The sequence below is a fragment of the Mus caroli genome, chromosome 12 (assembly GCF_900094665.2).
Source record: "Mus caroli chromosome 12, CAROLI_EIJ_v1.1, whole genome shotgun sequence".
NCBI lineage: Eukaryota > Metazoa > Chordata > Mammalia > Rodentia > Muridae > Mus > Mus caroli.
In genome coordinates, this window is record NC_034581.1 from 85,770,360 (window position 1) to 85,778,052 (window position 7,693).

Genomic DNA, 7,693 nt, shown 5'->3' on the forward strand with positions numbered 1-7,693 from the left:
GAAGGGAAGGGAAGGGAAAGGAAGGGAAGGGAAGAGAAGGGAAGGGGAAGGAAGGAAAGAAAGAAGGAAGGCAGGAAGGAAGGAAGGAAGGAAGGAAGAAAGGAAAGAAGAAAGGAAAGAAGGAAGGAAGAAATAGTGGGGGATCAGAACCAACTTGAATCGTAAAGCACTCAAAGACAGTATGTCTGAATAAACCATTTATATCTGCAAACATTTAATTATTGTAAAAAATAGTTATAACTATCTTTGTGCTCAAAGGCCACTGACAATTTTCATTAGCAAGTATCTAAAATAGATTTTTCTGATAGACCAAGGCTTTCTGTCCAAGGGTTGCTTCCAAATGAACTCTCCTTCTTTAAATAGTTGTTATTAAGAAAATACTTCCAAACAGCATACAATTTTGAGTTAATATTCTCTAAACATTGCCTGTGCTTAACAGACCAAAGCAATGGTCTTTTAAGTTTTCTACACCCAGTCTTCCTTGATTTTCTCAACTTCCTACACCACTCCCAGACTATCCTGCTTTAAGCAGATTTCTGTTTAAATTTTTCAGCCACTTTTCATTGTTTACCAAGTTAATAACAATCTTCTATATCTTAAAACCTGTAGCCATCACTCAAATTCAAGACAAAATAATCATTGAAAGAAACAAGGTAAAGAGATCAACTTTAAAGATAAGTTGACAGGGTTCAGATGGGAACTGAGTATAATTATCAACCTACACAATCCCAATGTCATCCTTTAGAAAAATGGAAGAGTAGAAGTTCCTACCAAGACCTTGAGATGATTTGTTGTGATAATAAATACATGCCCTGCTAAAAATCCATGAAATCCATAAAATCCATAAAAATCCATGAAATACACCAAATTTATATCACTGCATGCAGAACTTTGTCACATTTGCAACAGATACATGTGTCCACCATCTTCCTGGGATTTTCTAAAGTCTGAGATAGCAATCATTCTTATGAAGCTCACCTTTATAATAAAAATCTACATATAAATACATATTTGAATTTTATATATTGGTAAGTGCTATGTTAGAAAGACAAATACAGAGTATATGGGAGGGGCTGATGTGGTCATTGAAGAACTCTCTGAGGAAGTTACAAATCAACTCACATCCAAATATTTGGAAACCAAGATCACGTAAAGCTAAGGAAAGTAAGGGACTTGAAGGTAATGAACCCCAGGGTAGATATTTCCAAAATGTAAAAATGACTAACAATACTAGGCCATTCCAACCTGGTGATTGGCATAATATGACATCAGATGCCAGGAATCTTTCATTGAGGAAAGACAATGAAAGTTTATGTTTCATGTTCAGTGTAATAGGATGCTGCTGGAAACTTTGAGGAAGGATAACTACAGTTCACTGGATAGTAAGTGAAGCAGACATGATGAGAATTGATGCTAGAATCAGGCCGAGACCTCAAATTATATCAACATTCAAGATCACCGGTGCCTTGGCTTTTTTCCTGACACAGTGGAAATGAAAAGAAAGTACTCCGCTTGGGATGTAGCTTAGAGAGGCATACGGGAATGATGGGTATGAAGGATGGCTCCATCTGAAACCACAGTTTGTTTCTTATGCCACCTCCGTACTTTGACCTTCATGAATCTTCCATGCAAATAGTAATTAGCACTATAGGACTGTGCTGTGTTAGTATGAATACCCTAGATTGTAATAGTTTTTCCTTGTGATTTAAAAAAGAAATTTAAATGTTTTCATGATTCCTCTAAAATCTTTGGGACCTTAAATACTCAAGAAAGAGGTTGATCCTGGCTCTGTTGTCAAAATAAAAGATTAGAAGTTTTACTAGATACAAATGAAAATGATAAATCCCAAAATGCAATAGATATTCCACTATTACTATATTTTTATATCTTATGTAATCCCTGCACATCTGAATTTGCATCCGTTTATTTATATTGCTTCTTAAATTCCTTACTTACGTAGCCCAATCATTCTTCAATGTCAAAACAAACAAAAACCCCAGCTCCTTCATTACACATCTTTCTTAAGTCTTCAACTTCTGTTGATCCTTCTCTGTCTCGAAAGTTCATACTAGTATCTGTCTCACAATGCTAATTAGATGTTTTTCACTTATGTTAATGTATACACTTCTCTTCTTTGATGTTCATTGATGTTACAACATGGCTCTATCTCTTTCTGTGCCTAGACAAGTGTCTTACTTAGAGTGAAGCCCCAATTAATATTTATTGACCTTAATATCCAAGAAAACAATCTGTCAGCCAATTATTCTCACCAAAGTCTATAAAGGCAAGATGGGTCCTCAGTATTCTTGCCTAGACTGTGCTGTGTGATCACTGTGAGGCTATCTCTTAAGAAGAAAAATGCTAAGAGGAATGCCAACTGCAACTCCCTACTTCATGAAAGATGCTGCCAGGACTCTAAATAACAACTTCATGGAGAATTCATCCAGTACCATCTGGAGCACAGACAGAGGCTTGTACCTCCCTGACTCCCAGAGCCAAAAGTCTAGAGCCTTGGCTGAACGGAGACTTTAGTTAATGATGACTGCAATTAAAATAGTTGAAAAGGATGGCTTTCAATGTCACATAGAAAGGAAATTAGATCATATATATATATTATATATATATATATATAATATATATATATATATATATATATATATCATGTTTACCTTACTCATTTAAATCACACTCAATTGAAAATTTATTAGAAGGCACTGTGCATAAAACCCTTGAAAATACAAGTAGACGAGAAAGTCCCATACTTTCTCAATGGGACTGTTCTATAGGACAGCAAAGGGGTAGAAGAAAAAGAAAATATAAAGATGACTGTGTCTCCAATAAGAAAAAAAAAGACATCTTTACGTCCTTCATAGATGGTGTCTGCCATTTTGGATGAATTATTCTATACTCTTGAACTTTAGCAAGTCCCTGAGGGATATATCTCTGACAGGATTGCTGGATAGTTTCACTACTTAGTAAACATAGAAATTCCTATATTATCCAATAGATTTTAATTACTAAATTTTTAATTAAATTCATGTGTTGCATTTTAATTTGCAAGTTATTGTTTTGAAGAAGGAAAGTTAATATTCACAATAAATTAATAAATAACTATAATTGAAATCATTAATTCAGAAACTCATCACATGTATTTATTATGGGCCACCTAAGAGCAATTAATTTTGGTTATGTTCACTGTTAGTTCTTAAGGGGTGGCTATGTTTCCCCTCTGAGAACATTTAGCAGTGTCTGCAGATTTTCTTGGCTGCCTATTAAACTGCCTGTACTTCCTGAGCAATGACACTTTCTCCTGGAAGATCTTACTTGGCACCTTTCTTAACCAACATTATTCTCTTTGTACTCATGAACTCATAGCAGCAGTGATTGGCTGCAGAGAACCTGGGCAAGATCAAACCTATCAACCTCCTATCATATGGAGGGGAGAGGAGCTTACCAGACCACATTCCTGACTGAGAAACACTAATTGGGCTCAGGGAGTTATAAACAACAATAACAAAACCATGAAGTTGGAGGGGGACTCAGGGAGGTAATTTTGAAAGAAGTTGTTGGGAGAGAGTGGGGAGGGGATACAATCAAAATATATTATATACATGTATGAAATTCCCAAAGAATAGATAAATACTCTATTTAAAAATAATCAAGACTTATCTGGAAAACATAAAGGAAGAAATTATGATATTGTAGACCAGAAGGACTTTAATAAAAAGAGTGGTATTGTGGATTAAAAAACGTGTGGCAGGAATCTCTGGCCCTACTCACTAGATGACCAGAGGTATGAAGAAAGGGATTGTCAAAGGAAGTATCTTAGTTGGTGTTCTATTGCTGTGAGACACCATAACCTGTTCTGCAAGAACAGGTATGTTTGCTGACTAAAATGTTTATTCTTTTAAAAAATTAGTTGCTCTTTATGCAACTACATAAAGTTCACAATGTTTCTTTGGCAATGGGATATAATGGAATTTTACAATTATATAAAAATGTTACCTTTGCCTAAGAAACAGTATCTACCTGTGTGTACAGTAGTTGACTGACAAAATTAATCTACCATCCAGGACCCTGATTGTCAAAATATGCTACCTCATATTCTAGTATCTCCAAAAAACAAAGAAAAAGATACTGATACACACATGTATGCACACGCGCGCACACACACACACACACACAAATATACACACAAAAAACTTTCTGTGGCTCAAACACAGTATCACAACCTATCGGCAGGCAACTTGAAATAATTGCCAAAGAATTAATTAGCGATAAGGAAACTCCTTTCAGTGATGAGGAAATACTTAGCAGTTCCATTTAGCTTGCTTTAGTTCAACACTAGGCAAGGAATCACAACCATCTGCTACACAACATACACTTATGCTTTCTGAAGAAGAACTTGGTTTTGCTGTTGAACCCAAACTGCTCTTCCTCATAGCGTTCCCTGGATGTTTTGCATGTGCATTCCAGAGTCTCCTTTACCATGTACAGGTATCTCTTGTTTCTCAAGTTTATCTTCTTTAATTTAAGTTTATTATGAAGTTCTCTGTCGATTTCCTCCTTGTTAGATTGTGCATTTGCACTTTCAAAGTCAAAAATATTTCTCAAATTTCATTGGACCATCTCGATGGATACCAAATCTTTCCTGCTACCTCCATGAACTCCCTCACCCTCACCCTCACCCCTAGACCTATCTTGGAGCAGAAGGAATCCCTGGAACTAGTTGACTCTTGGTATGATTTCTGAGTTGCCTGTTTTCTGGTCTGGCCTTGGGACTTGGTGTGCTTCAGCTTCCCTGTGCTCTTGGTTGGCTACTGCTTTCTGGCAGGTAGGGGGCAAAGACCTGGAAGGCTGGAAAAGAGCCCCCCCCCCCCCAAAGGTGCTGGAGCAGGTAAGNGGGCCGAGATGGTCCTTGGTCCTTCAACCATGGTCCTGCTTGTACCATGGTTGAAATTTTGTTCAAAGAGTCTGAGGGATTAATCGATCTTAGGCTAGCTGTGGTTTTACGGATCTTGTGTCCTGTGTGAAGGCAGAACCAAATGCATTGCTCTGGAATAAGGTACCACTATTTGATGCTTCTGTTTCCAAAGGATGTCAAGGAGCTCCCAGCAACACCAACAGCACCAAACTGAGGCTCAACAGATGTACTTGGGCTGAACTGACTTGTATGCTGGCATCCTGCTGAAAGGTTCGTAGGAACTCACTGACTGGAATGAAGATGAACCTAGTCAAGACTGAACAATAGCTGGGCAAAGAACATCGGGATTTCGGTGGCTCATAGACAGAAGTCTTTGATATCAGTCTCCTGGAACATAATATATTCAAAGACTTCATCTGGAGGCAGTTTGGGATAATCTGTTGGTCTATCTGTTCTATTGAAGAATCGAACTTTGGAGAAGGCTACCATGGAGTTCTCGTTGTCAGTGGTATAGAAGATGCCCTCATAGCAGACCTCCACCTAGGAGATGAGGCTGATCTTACTGTCAATGTAAGGGGTGTTCCTCCTCATGGCACCACCTTTGCCAGCCCCCTGCATTCAGGCAGATCCCTTGCTGAGCCTGCTGCTCCACAGACCCACCAGCTCAATCTATCTGTGCCACACAGCAGCCACCGGAGAACCAATGTGGCAGAGGCTGATTATACTCTGCTACCCTCCCAAGACCTCCAGCTCCCGGTCCTTTTTTTTTTTTTTTTTTAACATCTTGATGGACTTTTGTTTATATATTGTGGCTTCAAGTTTTGTGTTTTTATGGGATACCTGGGTCTGTGAACATGTGAGTCTCTGCATTCATGTGTGTTTCTCTTCCTTTTCCTTTAGCTCTTCTGTTTTTTTGTCCTGTTCTGATTTGTTTGGTTATGTTTTATCTTACCTTATTATTTTATTTTATTTTTAGATGCATGTTTGTTTCCTAACACGAAACAGACATGGTTTGGATCCAGAAGAGCAGGGAGAGAGGTGGGAAAGATCTATGAGGAGCTGGGGGGGTGGGAAAGCCATAGTAGAACTATATTTCATTAAAAAACTATTTTTAATAAAATTAAAATAGCAAAAGGTAGATAAGTAACCTTTATACTTTATAAATCTGTACATGGGCCTCTATTTCTATTTCTTGAATCAGCAAAGTAGAACAGGAATAACCTGGCCCATCCTCCCCCTACTGGTAACAGATGGGTTGGCTAGCATCTGCACTGGGATTTACCTGTTTCACCTCCCTGGCCCAGTGCTGGGGTTCTAGACAGATGCCATCCTGCCTTGCTCTTATGTGGATGCCAGGGATTCAGACTCAGGACCTCCTGTTTGCATCCAAGCACTATACTCACAGAACCATCTCTATGGTCTTTTAAATATGGTTATTTCTCTTATTTTTCAATTCTGTAGGTTTTTTCCATGATATATAGCTATCAGCAGCTTCCTTCCTCCCTTTTCAAAGCCCACTCTAACGTGAAATGGTAAAGCAGCATTATAGGTAGTAGTAACCTCTGTAATGATGGACTAGGCATCATAATGCTTTCTTCAAACCTTTTATGACATTACTTTGAAAGAAGGAATATTGACTGTACAGTCGGCTTTCTGTTTTTTGGGGGGAGAAAAGAGCAAATGATCAGTAGTTGGTCCTTCTTTTGCCCCAAAATTTGGCATCCAAGGCAAACCTCTGATGAAGTGCATTTGCATTTGAATTATATCCACCCCCAGAGCCAATCCCAGGTCTCTTCCAAAAGCTTTTATGTGCGTTGTGAGTTCTTGTTCAGCTTGTTCCAATAGTGGGCTTCAATTCAGATAAATGACTTCCAGTTTAACAGAGTGGGTGTACGGCCTGCCAAGAGCAAGCGGAGCCATCGCCTTATGAATATGAAGCCTTCATAAAACAGAAAGCTTCAGTAGTTCATTCCTCAGAGGAGATGCTGACAGCGTGAGATCCCTACAATAATGCTGCGGAGATGGCCTATCCTGTGCCTGTGTGAAAATGCATCTATTCATTGTCCTCAAGGTACCATTTTCTTCTAGATGATTGTGGACAATTTAGAATCAAGCAGAAAGATGTTTTAAAACATAACACTAATGTGTTAGAGTTGGGTTTTCAAAAAAAAAGTTTTATAATATTGAGTTAAGTGGTAGGTGTAGTGTTTGTAAAGGATACAGCACATAGCACACACACACATACACACACACACACACACACACACGAGTCCAGTGGTGACTGATCTCTTCAAGCAATGCTGGAAAACATAATTTATTACTCTCTTTGCAGTCATACCTCATTGAGTCAATGCAGGAGTGCTTTGAAAATTGATCTTTTCCTTAGCTCTGCTGAATTTGTGGGTAACCAGACACATCAAAATAACCATGATTTGCTTTCAAGTCAAGCAAAAGTGACAATATCCTCTCCCTGTGGTATTAGTCAATGTCTATGTTCTTCCCAAAACACCACTGGACAATGTTGTTCTGTTTGGCGAGATGCAATGATGTGTTCCACAAATGATGTGCTCTGCCAGGGAAACCACTGTGAGCACGGACTTCTTCATTCTCAGTGCACAACTGAAGCCACTGCCTGAACTCATCACTCCTCTCAACAGCATGCGATCTAGTACATTTCCACAGAAAACCCAACCATAATGCCTCATCTTTTCTGGGCACTGTGGGGTCTATCATATTGTGGCGAGCTGAGTAGCATGGGATCCTGTGTAG

General features: G+C 38.7%; 1 pseudogene; it reads right to left on the minus strand.

Moving 5' to 3' along the window:
* Positions 1–4,438: 4,438 nt before the first annotated feature.
* On the minus strand, positions 4,439–5,515 carry LOC110306569 (annotated as a pseudogene).
* Positions 5,516–7,693: the final 2,178 nt, after the last annotated feature.